This window comes from Manis javanica, chromosome 2 (assembly GCF_040802235.1).
Source record: "Manis javanica isolate MJ-LG chromosome 2, MJ_LKY, whole genome shotgun sequence".
NCBI classification, from domain to species: Eukaryota; Metazoa; Chordata; class Mammalia; order Pholidota; family Manidae; genus Manis; species Manis javanica.
In genome coordinates, this window is record NC_133157.1 from 212,843,074 (window position 1) to 212,858,810 (window position 15,737).

The window sequence follows — 15,737 nt, forward strand, 5'->3', positions numbered from 1 at the left end:
TGCATAGCGAACTTGCCCAGGGCTGAAACCCATTGGCAAGACATGCACATAGAAAGCCCATGGGGAGAGGTGGGGGAGCAAAACTGCAATTTTATTTTAATGAGATTATGATGAGGTGTGGTTTGGGTGGTTCTTAGTTTTATTCAATTGCACCTGCATTGTGATCTGGTTGCAACTGGTTTGGCCTGGCCCTGAAAGGTAAGGAAATAATCTCCCTACTAATCCATTGTTGTCTTCAAGTGGAACCCCTTAACTGAGTGGTTTTTTTTCTTGAAACTTATCTTCCCCTTCCCTGGCTGCTCACATCTATCTTTTTACCTAACAGGAATGGCTATAACTACTCTGTGCTTAGCTTTGATAGGGAAGGAAAAAAACATTTTGCCTACACATCTCAGGTTCATCGGCTGGGACCCTCAAATTAGACTGAAGGAAGACAAATTGACAAGAGAAAACCAAATGAATGTTTATTAACATGTGCATTGCCTGAATAACAGGAGTGTTCTGTGAGCAGTAGATCAAAGGGGCGGTTAGAACTTGGGCTTATATAGCATCTTAGCAAAGAATTAGAATTTTGTAGAGAAGAGACAAGACAAAGGAAAAGGACTTTGATCTTCTAGGGTTGGCAGATTGTGGGAAGGCAAAGACATAGGGAAACTAGTGGCAGATAAGGGTTATTTAGTAAGGTTTTTTTTAAAGTAGCCCCTTTCTCCATGCCTTTGGAGATAAGGTTGTTATCTCTTTCCAGATACCGGAAGTAGGGAAGAAGACACTTAGCAAATGAAATTTATGTTCTGTTTTCAGATATACAGTGGGAGGGCAAGGAGCTTTTCTTACATCTGCTTCTTCTCAGTTGATTTCAACTCAAAATAATCCTTGTGCCAAATGTGATATCTTTTGGGGCAGCATATTATTGCTACTCTTCACTGTGAACCTGCAAAAACATGAGGTCTTGTCTCTGAGATAGCAGGAGGAGTTATTCTGTGCCAGGTACTGTACTATTTGCAATCATTACCTGGTTAACCCTCCTCACAACCTCACAGGGCAGGTTCTTTATTTATCCTAATACCCATTTTATAGCAGGGAAATCAAAACATCAGAAGTGATTTGTCTCCATCACAGAGCTGGCCAGCCAGCCAACCAACAGGATATGGATCCAGGCAGGTCTGAATCCAAGCCTCACTGGACATGGCATCCTGGCACCCCAACCACATGTCACCAACAAAAACAGGAAGGAACATCTTGGTGAGGCAAATTCAGCCAGTAAACGTTTCTTTTTCTTCTTCCTCCTCTAAGTGGAGCATGCTTCACCCAGAAGAGCTAGCCGAAGAGTTTCAGAAAGGTTTCTTAGAATTCAGCCCATCTGTACTGATTTCAGAAACAGAACTGATGGGAGATACCCACTGGGAAAAGGAACCGGAACTTCCTATATAAACATAGCTGGCATAGGGGAAGAGGCAACCTGGGAACCCTCACTAATTTGACCAATGTATGTATTACTGTGGGAGGGTCTGAGTCATTAGCCTTTCGGGACATGCCAACTAAAATAAATAAATTGGATTTCAGTGTGCTGTACCAAATCACTATCTCCTTGCAGGCACCTAACCACACCACCAACCTGCACAGGAAGTCTGACATTCTGGCAAGGTCAACGAAGATTTCCATGCCTGACAGGCAGATTTCTCACACCTAGTGACTGACAAATTCCTGCCCAAATTGTCTGGGACTAGATCAACATTTACTAATACAGTCCTCACCCCTCTCCCTTATGTTGTCCACCAGCCTCAGGGGTTTTTGCTGCCTGAGTCATTATGAAAATGACCTACAGGCAGAATCTACCAGCCAATAAGTAGGAACACTCCACTTTGAAGGTCTCTAGTTGACCGGATTTCTGCTTAACTGAACGTTAAGTAAAACCTGTCTTGCTTCACCCTTATTACAGGAAATCTTTCTAAACGGCATTAATTCATTCACTGGCCTTAAGTTTCTGGAGCAGAATGAAAATAAATACATTTTTGCTGATGATCAGACATCTTGCAGTGCCTTGAGGCACTATTATGCCCGGCGGTTAGGATTAACATTTTACTGCAGTTGTAGATTTTTGTGAGAAATTGGGCTCCAACCGGTCTAAGTTGAAGAATAAATTAATTTAATTTTGTTGTGAGGAACACAGCATCCTGCTTTCCTTGTGTCAGAGTGTCAGGAGCATATTCTCAAAATTGCTGATAGAGTCAGTGAATGTCTATATTCCTTGTAGCTATTTTTTTTTCTCCTGCTAATAATAGTTGTATCTGCTCTTTATTGATTGCTAGTGATTGTTCCAGGTGTTGTACTAAACCCTTGGCATGCTCTATATCATGTCATCGCATGTTGTCACACACGCTGTGGATGGGCTTTGTTCTACAGATGACAAAAGGGGGCCTCAGCAAGGCTGAGTGACTTGGCAGAGGTTTCCAAAGTAGGAAAGGACAAAACAGAATTCATATTACTTGAGGGGTTTCATGGATGCCAAGCTCATTCCATATGCATGTGGGGCTGGATATGCAGGAATTCCCCTAAAACCATAATGAAAATGGAACCTATAGGAAATAGGAACTGGTAGGACACACACACACACACACACACACACACACACACACACACACCATGGTCCTATACTCCCCATCTGTCAAGGAACCAGTAGAGTGTAGAAGTTCAGAGAAGTGATTTTCAAACTGTGGGGAAGAACTACGTTGTTTTGTTTATAATCTCCAACTTTTTGTGAACTGATACTTTGGTGAAATAACACAGATATAAATTATTAAAAGAATGAAGTGAAAATAATAAAATGACATACAAGCCCCATTTCTTAAATTATTGTTATTAGATTTAGTGGACATGAAATAACTGTCCAATAGTTGTAACATTTCTAGCAGCTCGCTCCCAATGTCTAGTCTTCCAACAGTTGCTGGATCACAGAGGGGCCCATATTCCAGTTTGTGGGGCTGGGTCACACTGGCTCCTGTTTCTCCAAGTGCGGTCTTTAAACCAGCAATGGCTGCCTGGGCCTTACCTGGATCTGAGTGTGTCAAAAATGCAGATCTCAGGGTGCACCTATGAGCTTCTCAATCAGAATCTGAATTTTAACCGATGTCTGATGAGTCCATGAGCCTGGAGCCTAGAAAAGGCAGCAAATAAAAGTGAACAGTCAGCCAAGTAGACTTTGCTAGAGGTTGACGTGGAATCCTACCCACAGACACAGGGCTGCTGGATCACTAACCAGGGTGGGCTAATGTGTTCTTGGGCGCTAAGATAAGGGGAAACACATTTCAGGCTGTGATGTAAGCTCCTATCTGCAGAAGTCAGGAAAGAAACCCTGCTCTGTTGTGGAATCACATGCTTGACAGATTATCCTCAAGGCTTATTTGTCAGAGAAATGACCTTCATCTAGAGGGGCCAAGTACTACAGGTGGAAGGACATGCCTGGGTACAGAGGAGGGAGACTAGTGTGTTCCTGTATAGCTGGAAGCTCAGAAAGGAGAATGACTGTGGCACCGTCTGTAGGACTATACAAAATCCTGGAGACAAACTGGGGGAGCATCAAATAACTGCGGTCCCTGGGCATGACTGCAGAAATGGGCCAGGAAACCTGCACTCCAATTTCAGCCCATGTTTGGTCTTGGTCCAGCAATCATACCCACTCTGGACCTGACTCTGTTGTACCCTACCACTGTCAATGAGTAGTAGGTTTTAGCTCATGCAATCCTTAATCCCATCAAGTAATATCCCATTTACCTGCAAAGAAATTTAGACCCCAAGGAGTTACAGGTTAATCAACTGGCCTAAGATGACTGCTAATATGGCAGTCACAATATGATACCACGTTCCCTTTGATTCCAAACCCTAGACTCAATCCAACACTGCTTAGAAGGAGTTAGAGCTTGACTGTCCACCAGAAACTGGCAATTAATTATCCTAAAGTAGTGGCTGTCAAACACTGGCTGCCTCAGAATCACCACTTACTGCTGGTCTTACCCCCAGAATTTCTGAGTCTGTTTGGGCTAGCGCCTGGGAATTTGCATTTCTAACAAGTTCTCAGGTGGGGCTAATGCTTCTGGTCTGGAGAGTCTGCTGTAAGAACCACTGTAATAGAGTAAAGAGATTAGAATGGGGACTCATAAAGCCTATTTGGTAATTTTAGGGTCAAATGTGATGGGAACAGGGCAACTCTGAGCTGTTTATATTTCTTGTACTTTCCTCCTTTGTATTTTTGTTTAATGAAATATCTTTTGAAAATATCCACCTATCTCCTGTATTTTAAGGTGAAAATGGGAAATGATTATGTGTGTACACATGATCCAGAGAGAAAAGAGAAGTGCTCCTTAAGTCATGGAAGGCAGAGGCACTACAGGGCTCCCCAAGGGAAAGGCTAGATCACTTTTCTGGTTACAAGTGACAGAAATCTAATTTGAGTCATTTCTCTTAAGATTGTGTTTGGTTGTGTGTAACAGAAGCCCACTTTAAACAAGTGTCTTGGAACCAAGTTTCTGTTTTTCTTGTACTACAACAACACTTCTGATTCTGGAGTTTGATTATCACTAGAACTTGAGTAGCTCAGTAATATCACGTCTGGCATTTCTGTGGTTCTTTTGTTGTTGTTTCTACTCATAGTCTCAAAAAAGCTGCTGTGGCTCCAGTCATCACATCTGTGTTCTAGTAGGAAGATGGAAAGTGGAAGGGGTATGGCCCACTTCACCAATTGCTATATTCTTCTTTAAGGCTTCAACTATGTCATATAACTACATGTAGCTGCAAAAGAAATGGATAGAGTATTTAGGGGAAGCACATTGCCTTCCTACATAAAATCAGGATTTCGTAGTCAAGGGAGGAGTGATGAAATTAGAAACACATTAACAATCTTGCAGAGCAGATTGGGCAAAATGGGGAAGATAGTATCTCTCTGAGAAAGGCCAAGAATGGGGTGACTTCAAGAATGTTACAAGTTAGCTTTTGCTACATAACAAGTCACTCCAAAACTTAGTGACTATTTAAGTTTTAAACAAACATCTATTTGTTTATAAATCTGTAGATTGTCAACTCATCTGGGAGAGTCATTCTGTGCCATGCAGTTTCATCTGGGCTTAGTGTTAATCTGTGACCTTAGGCAAATGGCCAGGGTAGCTGGGGTGGTTGAAACACCTGGGCTCTTATTTCTACTTGGTTTCTGGTCCTACTGTCACCTTCACATAGTGGCAGAAAGGTCTCAGAAGGCTGCAAGTTATTAATTGTTGAGCAACAGACCGCTCTAAAACATTTAATTTGCTCATAACTCTGTGAACCGTCATTTTAGAACTGGGCTCAGCTAGATGGTTCTTCTACTGATCTCTGGTGTCTCTCATGAGGCATAACAGGGCTGAATGATCTGTGATGATCTTCTCATGTCTGGCAAATGGTGCTGGCTATTGGCTAGGCTACTTGTCTCCAGCAAGCTAGCCTGGGCTTCTTCACATGGTGACTAAGTTCTAACAGAGCCAAGAGAAAGGGAAGGTCCCACCACATGAGTGCTTTTCAAGCCTCTGCTTGCATCATATTTGCTGGTGTCCCACCAGCCAAAGCAAATCATGTGGCCAAGACCTGAATCAGAGTGGAAGGGACTGTGCCATGGTCTGTATACAAGAAGACATGAGTTCTGGGACCCATTACTGTAATAATCCACCATATATACCTTAAACCAAGAACCTGAACATCCATAGGGTTCTCCCTATCATGTCTTTGCTTTTCTCTGCGTGTCACCTTCATCCTTAGATAAGTGGCTTCCCCTGAGGTTGGAACCACAGCTGACTCAGCTCCAGGAATCACTTTCTCATTTTCCCACCAAAGGGAAAGAGTCTTTTCCTCTTTAGCTCTATTCTGAATGCCACTGGGAAGAACTCTGGTTTGCAGTGAATGAGATTCTTACCTGACCTAAGTGACTGGGACACTATTACTGCCAATTCTGACTAGAAATTTAAATTTGAACAGGGGTTGCAGAAGGAGGAATTTTGAAAAACACCACCCTAAAAATGAAGTTGTATCTCTTCTGGAATAATGGAGATATATTGGCCAGAAAAGACAAACACAAGTATCTAAACAGACAGCTTTAGAGACCATTTAAACAGAAAACCTCACAGAACTCCTTTTTTGGGGGATGTTTCTTATTTATTTGTTTTGCTAGTTGGTTGAGGGGATCTGGTTTCAATAAAAATTTAAGCTAAGTTTAAATTCAGTTTCTATTGTTTTCCAAAACATTACCTTATTAGAACAATCTTCACATTTCCCTTATTTTCTTTGAAAAAATGCAGACTAGCATCCACTGCTGGCCCAATGGGAAGGTTTCTAACGGGGTGTTCTTTGTGGCAAATATACAATAGTAATTACATTATCTTGTCACTCATTTACCCCTGAGATTTGCTGGGGAAACAACACAGGAAGGCAAAAGAGAGAGACCTGAGTCCTTAATTGGCACATCAGTCACATCAATGAGGGGCTATTTTTCCCTCAGTCTCATTAGGAATTTAAGAGATGCTAAGGACATTCCACATTGTGATCTGCGAATAGATGGAATCTTTGGCAGATGGAGATTGCAGGGATTGCGTCTGTTATGCATGGCCTCTAATGAGGGTTCCCAGCCTCAGCCGGGTGTAAGGGCCCACTCTTGTTTTTCTTAGTTAGAGTGAGGGAAAGTGGAGAGGCAGCCACTGAACGTGCCTCTGAGTGTAGGAATGCTGGCCTTTGGGGAATGCAATCCAGTTCCCACAAACAGCCGAGATTCCTGAAAGGCTTTGGCGCAGGTGCTGCTGGGCAGCCATGGCGATGCCGTTCGTCAGCCTGCCTGCTGCTGGAGAGAGTGAGTCTGTCCCCTTTCCCAGGGGCCTCACCTGGTGCAGCTGCAGCGTGTTTCAGAAGCTCTCCCTCGATGCAGGCACGGCTCCGAAGCGCACTGTCCGTGGGTGGAAGGGCTCTGAGCTGCCTCGGTGCCCTGCAGATTCCACAGGCTCTCCTTCCGCCCAGCATTTGCCAGTAATCGTGGTGTCGCCACTCTCAGTTAACAGGTTCTGGGGTGCGACAAGGGATTGCGTTCTCTCCTGGATTCTTCACTGGCACTCGGGTGCGTTCACAGGAGCACACTAAGGAGTCTTGGCTGTGACTTTGGAATATGAAAAGTCTGGCCTCACATATCCCCAGTTCAAAGTCCATGTTCCCTCCCTCCTCCCGCTACTCTTCGCCTTCCCCACACACTCTCTGCTCCTGGACGGAGCTTAATGGGGCAGGATTGGGCCCAAACTCAGCCAATGCCATGGAAAGACCAAAGAGAGAAGAGCAAAGTTTAAATCAGGCCCGTTGTCCTAAGGTCTGGGAGGAGCCACTTGGAGACCACTTGCCTTTCTAACGCACTGCGGGCCTGAGGGGGGTTTCAGGGTTAGGCTTTACAGAGCCAGAAGCCAGTTCAGAGTCTTCAGGGCACACTTCTGGTAGGGGATGGGGTGGGGGTGAGGCCTGAGGGGTGAGCAGGGCAAGGGAAGGTTTCAAATAACTGCCTAGAGCAATGTGGATTTTTCCTCAGTGGTGTCCCCGGGACCCAGGAGAAGAAAAGTGAGCTATGCGGGGTGTTTGTGGGTGTACAGTGGAGGGGGCCCCCACCCCCTCTTCAGCCAGAGTCCTCTATTCTTATATTTTATATATTGAATGATCAGCTAGAATACAGATTTCTTTTTAATTAGTAGATTTCACTTTTTAGGACTATTTTAGATTTACAGAAACATTGAGCAGAAATTAGAGTTCCCATTATACCCCTATTCTCCAGCCTCCCAGCTTATTTCTTCTATTACTAACATCTTGCATTAGTGTGCTACATTTGTTACAGTTGATGAACCAATATTGATATATTAATATTACTTAAAGACTATAGTTTATGTTAGGGTTCACTTTTTGTTGTACATTCTATAGGTTTTGACAAACTCATAATGTGATGTATCCACCATTACAGTGTCGTACAGAATAGTTTCACTGTGTTAAAAATGTGCTGTGCTCCACCTGTTCATCCCTCCCCTGAACTGGAAGCCACTGAGCTCTTTGGTGTGTCCATAGTTTTGCCTTTTCCAGAATGTCATATAGTTGCAATCAGACGACGTGTAGACCTTTCAGACTGGCTTCTTTTACTCAGCAATATTCTTTTTGTCTTTTTATGGCTTTTAATGGCTTGATAGTTCATTTCTTTTTACCATTGAATGATACTCCATTATATGGATGCACCACCATTTATTGGATATACATTTTTAAAAGATGTTTTCTATAGAAAGCCTGTTTTAAAAACACTGGTTTAGAGTCTACAGCTTTCTTTTATGATGCTGGCTAGGTCACCTGCAGGGATAGTATCCATGAAAACAGTTGGAGGGTGGGTGAGAGTGATTGGTTCATAGAAAAAACCCAATTCCTACATGTACACACAAGATGGTATTTAAAATGGTGGGAACTAGGGGAAGAACATTCGGACCAAGAATGAGAAGATGTGGTCCAAAGTGAGTTGAGCATAGAGTGAAGATCTGCTTATCCATTGACTCATGCATTTGGCACTAATTTACTGAACACTTAATTGGAAGACATTATGTTTGGCACTGGGAATAGAATAATGGACAAAATAGATGCAATTCCAACTGATGGAGATTGCAGGAAAGTCAGGCACATATCAAAGAGGCCACCCTAATAAATACACAAACAGAGTGAAGTGCTCTGTATCAAGACAATGTGAATGCTATTGAGGGTCAGGGAAAGATTCCCACGGGGGAGGGCGCTTGACCTGAGATCTCAGGGACAACTAGGAGTTGACTGGGATGAGGGAAGAGGCTGCTGCTCTTGCGACCAGCTGAACCAGATCTTTCTTCCCAGACGTTTTAATTCCATTGTCCTCTCCTCAGGGCATCTCTGTGACAGAAAGGCAGCTCTTTTGGAATGATTGTGGGCATAACCCTCTGACAGTAACCCAGGGACGTGATCAGGTAGCTTGAAGCCATGCAGGCAGGCAAGGGATAATGAAGCTTTATTTCTTTCTTCCTGCATCCTTCATTTTTCCTACAACACATGTTTTGAGTGGACATGATGTTCCAAGCATGGGAGGTATAAAATTAAGTGAAATATGGTGTCTGCTTTTGTGGATGAGGCTGATGACTCAACGTATAATTGCATAACACACTCTGACAGCAGCGCTTGCGGGGTGTTCTGAGGGCACTGAGGTCTGTTCATCCTGCAGTATATACTGAGGCTTGCTGTGTGCCAGGCATTGCACAGTGCCAGGGGTGTGGAGATGAAATAGGAGCATGGCCTACCCACCAGGACCACACTGCCCAGTGCAGGGGATGACCTGTACATGCAATTCAGTAAAGTGGGTGCCAAGACAGAGACAAGAGGTAACAGAACAACTTGGAAGAAGGCATTGTTGAGAGTTCTTGCTTAATTTTTTTGTTTTGCTCTAGGCAGAAGAAGAAGATTTCTTCCTAATTTTATAGTTAAATCATTTGTGGGAACATATATATGTAAATATTTTAGCTAAAAAATTCTCTCTGATTAATCTGAGGCCTGAGATGATAAATTCCTCATTCTGCAGAGGGAACCTCAGTGTTGAAAATCTTGGACTAAATAAAGATCATTCAGCTTCTTGATGTGAATAACAGAAACCAGCATGCGGAGGTCAGTCCTGTTCAGATGCAAGGGGCATCCTTAGTTCCTGCCATGAATTCTGGGGTCTAGTGAATGAATTAGAAGTTCGGGGCCAAAAGTAGCCATGATTTTCTTTTTGCGTTAAAGAATCAACCAGTGCCTATCCTAGTTTGTTTGGTTGTTTAAAATGAGGCTTTGTGCCATGGGGAGCCCTTCTTGGTTTATCCAGAGCAATTGGAGAAAGGCTGAAGGGGCTCTGGAATGCGATTCCCAATCAGGGTTTGAATGGGTGAGCTCTGACAGCCCCTTCCACTCTCTCAGCAGGTATTTACTGCCCCAGTATCATAGGGTGACTCCAGAATAAGAGGACAGCAGGCTCATTGTATATATCTGTCTTTTATCCCAGTTTCATCTGTGTAAGCTCTCTGCCTGATAAAGAGGTTGAGAGGTGTGCACACGGCCTGCTCTGTGGAGTTCTGCCCACTGCACCCTCCGGTGAGGGACAGTTGCTCAAGGTCGCACCTCCCAGGATTCTGCATTTGCCTGCATTGTTCAGAGCTGTTTATTCCTGTTCCAGTACAGCAGTTGGGAGCATGGACTTTGGATTTAGCCAGATCTGAAATTCATTTTGAAATTCATTTCTGCCGCTGACTAGCTGTGGGACTTTGGACACACAGCTTTACCTCTCTGAGATCTAAAACCTGCCTGTAAAACGGGCATGATAATGGTACCAGCGTAGCACAATCCCAATAGGAAACAGATTTGGCACTCAGGTAAGTATCATCCCGACAGGGCTTATTTACAAAAGGAGAAATGATAAATGTGTGGAAATGGTTTAGGAAACCACACAAGATAGTGAGGTAAGCCAGCCAGCAGTACAGAGCTGTGACTACCCCTTAGCCACTAGGAGAGAGGGGAGAGACAAATGACAGGAACCCAAGGGGGAAGAGGGGCTGAGAAAAACCCCTTTTTGAGAAGGGGGTTATTTGGATCAAATAAAGGAAGTTGTCCATACAAAAGACTGTGGGTGCTCAATGAATGACTCTTTCAAAAGCTATTTTATTATTTTAAAAATTAAACTGAATTTTATCTTATTTTATATTTTGAAATACCCACAAATGCACCAGTAATAGGGAACTAGGGATAGTTCACAAAGATTCTCTAATTTACTTAGTACTAAGTCAGTATCAATAAAAAAAAAAATTTCCCAGTTCTCCTATATTCAGGTGCAATGGGTTGACACAACTTCTCTGAAAATGTCCTTCAGGTGCCAACCGCTCTTTCCCTTGCTCTAACTGTTCTTCCATCTGGTGCTTTTCACACCCCTGTCACAGCAACTCCTCCTTCTAATTTCCATGGGTCTGTCCCTCCCTAGATTCGTGCACACTCTCCAGAATGCTCTGAGATGTCTAATCTCCAGTGGCTCTGCTCAGGTGGCCCTCTCTAGCAGGTAGCACTTGAGATTGAATTCCAGCAAACACTCACAGGGAGTGCCTGGATTCCAGACACTGTGCTGCTATGCTTCCTACCTGCTGTCTCGCTGAATCCCCTCATCTGCCTCCGGAGCATTGTTATCTGACTCTATGGATGAAAAAACCAAGGCACCAAACGTTTAGGCATTTTTATCTAAGGTCTCAAAGTTCCAGGTGGAAGAATCAGAATTCAAATTTGGTCTGGCTCCAGGGCCACTGTTCGCCTCTACTAGCTGTGTTGGCATCGCCAGCTCTGAATTTAACACCTGCCCCATTGTATGCATTCAGGAACTGTTTATTGAATTAATTGGAATAAATACCCACAGCTGTACTTAGGAAGTGTTAACTTCATGGACCCTATACCCTTACTGGAGGAACTGCTGAGGTAATGAATTTGCTTCCAGAGGCATAGGAGAAAGCCACATCCAACATTTAAAAATCTTCCTGCTCTTACATAAACAACACTTTATATAGGATTCTTTTTGCATGCAGACAATGACCTACCATGCTATAAACACACACAACCACATGCAAACTACACACACCACACACTTCCTTTTCCTAGGTAAAAAGCAGGGATAGCTTGGGGAGTAAGATTCCAAGACCTTTCTCTGTGTCCTTGAAAGGAAAGTCCTACAACTCACATTTAGAATGTTGTCTTTAGAGGGAGGCAGCTCATGGTTGCACAGAGGCTAAAATAAATGTTATCAAGGTCATTGGACTTGACTGCAGTTTGACCCCCAGGTCACTGAGAGGCCAGAGCAGAATAAGGGAAGGAATGTTGACCCCTAAGCCCCTGGGTGTGCTCTCCTCCCTATACCGGCCTCTCCTTCTAGAGCTGTGACAGTCTGTACCAGCTCCTAGCAGCACAGCCTGGCGTCTCCCCAAAGGAAGGGCACCGATCCCCCTCCCGGAAGGAGAGGGCAGGCACCTCCCTGGCACTCATTCCTCTTTGCCCACACAGCCCAGCTGCCACTCATACAAAAGACTCTTTCAGAAACCGGTTACCTAGATTTGAACTTTCCAACAAGGCTTTTTTTTCCTCTTTAAGCTCTGCAGCTAAAATACCAGATCCTGCTGTTGCTAAGATTAAGGATTTTCTCCACTTTTTCTCCCTCCACTCAGTTTCCATTGCTTAGGAAAGACCAAGAGATGGATTACTGTTCCCTTGCCAAATGGAGAGAGGGTGCTTGAGCTCTGGGGATTACAGTGGGAGTCGACATTATTCAGTCTGGCGCTGAAAGTCCCTGGTTACCCCTCATGCTCTCACGAAAGTCACACACATTTGTGTTGGTAACTAAGGCCTCCCGAAAACACTCAGCCCTAAGTGCACACAGGAGAACCATGGAGTTGGAGTAAAAGGTAATTTAACATGAATATCTATATACTGTACATATTGCATGCCATGATTCGCTCAGCTTATTTTCATTTTATGCAATTTCTTCCCATTTGCAATCTTTATTTATTATAACGTTAAGGCTGTTAGCAAAAGAACACATCAGGGCGGGTTTTCTTCTTCCCTTTCTTTTCCTTCTTTTTAAAAGAATTTCCCTCTTTCTAGTCTATTTCTGGGGAAGTGTGCCCATAGAGCAGCAGTGTTGGTCACTGCTGCCATATCCCAAGAGGCTGATGGAGCCTCACGCTGGACTGGGGGCCCCAGCCGGCCTTTCCCACCAAGGGCTGAGCGCAGCAGCCATGGGAGCTCTGCGGTTGCGGAGCTGCTGCAGCTCCCATCAGTCACCGTGTAATGTGACAGCAATCACCCACTTCTCTGACTCTCAAGATGTGATGCAGGTGTCAAGGCTGCTAGAGTGTTCCCTGGATGCATGGGGAGCTACAGAGGCATGGATTTATAAGCCAGCAGTGCCACTTACTAGCTCTGTGACTTAAGGCAAATGACTCTAACATTCTGAGCCTCTATTTCCTCTTCTATAAAAAGAGCATAAGAGAACCTTCTTCACAGAGGTAGATGTGTGTTAAAATGAATAAAATGTATATATGTACTTAGCTTGATACAGGACAAGCTCTAAACAAATGTTAGTTAGCTCGAATTACACTTCTATGACCTTAACAGTAACCATGAGGATAAGGAGGAAATTCATACCTCGGGAAGGTTGACGCCCTTTGCCAGCTCACACTCGGAATGCATTTTGGACTTGGCTGCCTGATCTGTGTTTGTTTCATCCCAAAGCTTACAATCTATTCACAAAGAAATATGCCTCAATATCTCTTGCCACTTCTTAATCAGAACTACTAGAAATCTGGCAAATTTGAGCTTTGGGGGACCTGGACATGGATACTGACGATAAAAACAGGTTAGAAAAGACTCACATTTTCTTTATGCCCACCCCCGTATAGAAATTAAACATGCTTTTTAGAAATTCTATTCTAAGGTTTTGATTTGTGGCTGAGTTCCATTTCTTTGGGAGCTCCAATTCCCAGCACTCCTGAACTTCGCTACTACCATCATGATCTTGATGACGGCTTTACAAAGAGGTGCATCTCTCAGGGGAGGGGATATCATGTCTAGCTCCAAAGTCATTTTCCAGGAAAAACAGAGCTGCCTGAGGCGTGACCAGAGGAGGGTCACCAGGATGGTGAGCACTGTGGGGATGGTTGCTTGTCTCAGATGAAGAGGCATGATGCATGGGAAACAGATTAAACCCCACCTTTGAAGCTTCAGGTGAAAGGTTCTTCAGCAAAAGTGGCTGTTACTGGGAAACAGATTTGGGTTCAACTGGAAAGATAGAGTTTGAAGCATGAAAACAATTCAACAATAGAATGAACTCTGATGAGAGGGTAGATTTCTCATCCCCACAGCTGTACCCAGTGGACTGAGAATAATTTTTAACCAGGTTATTCCAAGGGTTTATGCATAGACAGGAAGCTCACTAAGGTCCCTTCCAACTGAAAGCTTCCGTCACTGTGATGTGTCTGCTGCCTATAGATTTTCAGAAGCCCTTCCTACATCTTTCACTTGTTCATATGCAGTTAATCAGTTGACCAAAGAGTAGCAATAGGTACCAAGTATGCAAAAGTAAACAAGCTTTGCTTTCAAGTACCTTATAGTCTTGTGGCATAAATGAACAAAAAAAGAGGTATCTGTAACAGAGCATGGTAAGCGCTATAAGGGGAAGCACAGAGAACACCAAGAAGAAACACCCACCCATGTCTGGAGGTGACCAAAGGCTTCCTGAGGAAGGGACATCTCAGATAGGACCTAGTTGGAGTGCCAAGGTGAAGAGTGGGCGTTGCACAGCAGGCAAGGCATTGACATGAGCAGAGCCTGGAGGACTTAAAGAACAAGGCAGGGTGCGGGAGTTCCGTCTGGCAGGAGTAGGGTCTATGGAGATGAAAGTTAGGACAAGAAGAGATGAACCTAGTGAAAGAAGTTGTGGTAGATGGTAAAATGGTCACAGATTATTTTCCTTCTATCAACACAGGAAGTCCCTTTTCCCATCTCAGCCCTTGAATCTCAGTTGGTCATGGGACTTACTTTGGTCAATGAGAAATTAGCAAATATAATACAAGAAGAGGCTTGAAAAATGCTTGGGCATGGAAGCTTCTTGCTACTGTTGGCACCTGACACTGACGTTTTTGTAAGTCCCCAGTAGCCTCCTGGATGATAAGAGACACTTGCCCTAGTTTCGTGGTCACCTCAGCCTACAGTCTACTATTCCAGAAGCAGAGCTGCCTAGCTGACCTGCAGTTGACCAGCAGCACCTGAGTGAGCCCAACTGAGCTCATCAGAAGAACTGCCCTGCTGAGCACAGCCCAGATTACTGACCCACGGAACCATTAGGCAAATAAATGGCATTGCTTGAATCCACTAACTATTGAGTGGGTTTTTTTTTTCAGTAAAAGCTAATTGATATGGCCATCATACAGATTTATAAATCACGTTAAGGAATTTAGACTTGAATTTGGGTGTGCCACTGATACTTGGAAGGGTTTAAGTCATGGACGTGGTAGTATCTATCAGATTTCTGTTTCAGAAAAATCAGTGTTGGATCCAGCTAATGAGATCATGTGTGGTTAAGTATTTTGCAAATGGTAAAGCAGTATGCAAACACAGCTAATGAGTAAAAATAGCACATTATATGGCCTAGAGATGCATGGGACACAATTTTAAGGCACACTGCTTAAACTTCTTGAAAACATCCAGCAATTGCACATCTGGCTCTAAACAGATTATCTCCCAAGTAAGTTGCGGCTGATCACCAGTCTTGGGCCTGGAAGAAGAGCTGGCCAAGCAAGATGGTGTGGAGGAAGAGCAGAATATGCCAAGATCATGGAATATTCACTTCTCTCAAAGGTAACCTGGATCAGCAGTTTTTCAGGGTGTAACAGATACCTGGGGGCGTGAAGCCTTAAGGAAGCCTTTGAGAATATTATCACAGGAGATGATCAGAGAATTGCACAAAGATTAGTGAATTTGTTTTTGCAGCATGGCTTATAATGTGAAAAACCAACATTATAAACATCTAACAAAGAAAAATAATGATATAAAGTATTATACAACTATGTGGTTGAAAACTATGCAAATCTTAAAATAATATTTCTAAAGATTAGGGCAGATAAAATGCTCACAATATG

General features: G+C 43.6%; 1 long non-coding RNA gene across 1 annotated transcript; it reads right to left on the bottom strand.

Annotated features, from left to right (window-relative positions):
• Positions 1–334: 334 nt before the first annotated feature.
• Positions 335–7,147, bottom strand: LOC118972813 (uncharacterized). Its single transcript, XR_005061899.2, has 3 exons — positions 6,894–7,147; positions 3,050–3,154; positions 335–931 (listed from the first exon to the last, which is right to left on the bottom strand). It is a non-coding gene; the product is annotated as an uncharacterized lncRNA (long non-coding RNA).
• Positions 7,148–15,737: the final 8,590 nt, after the last annotated feature.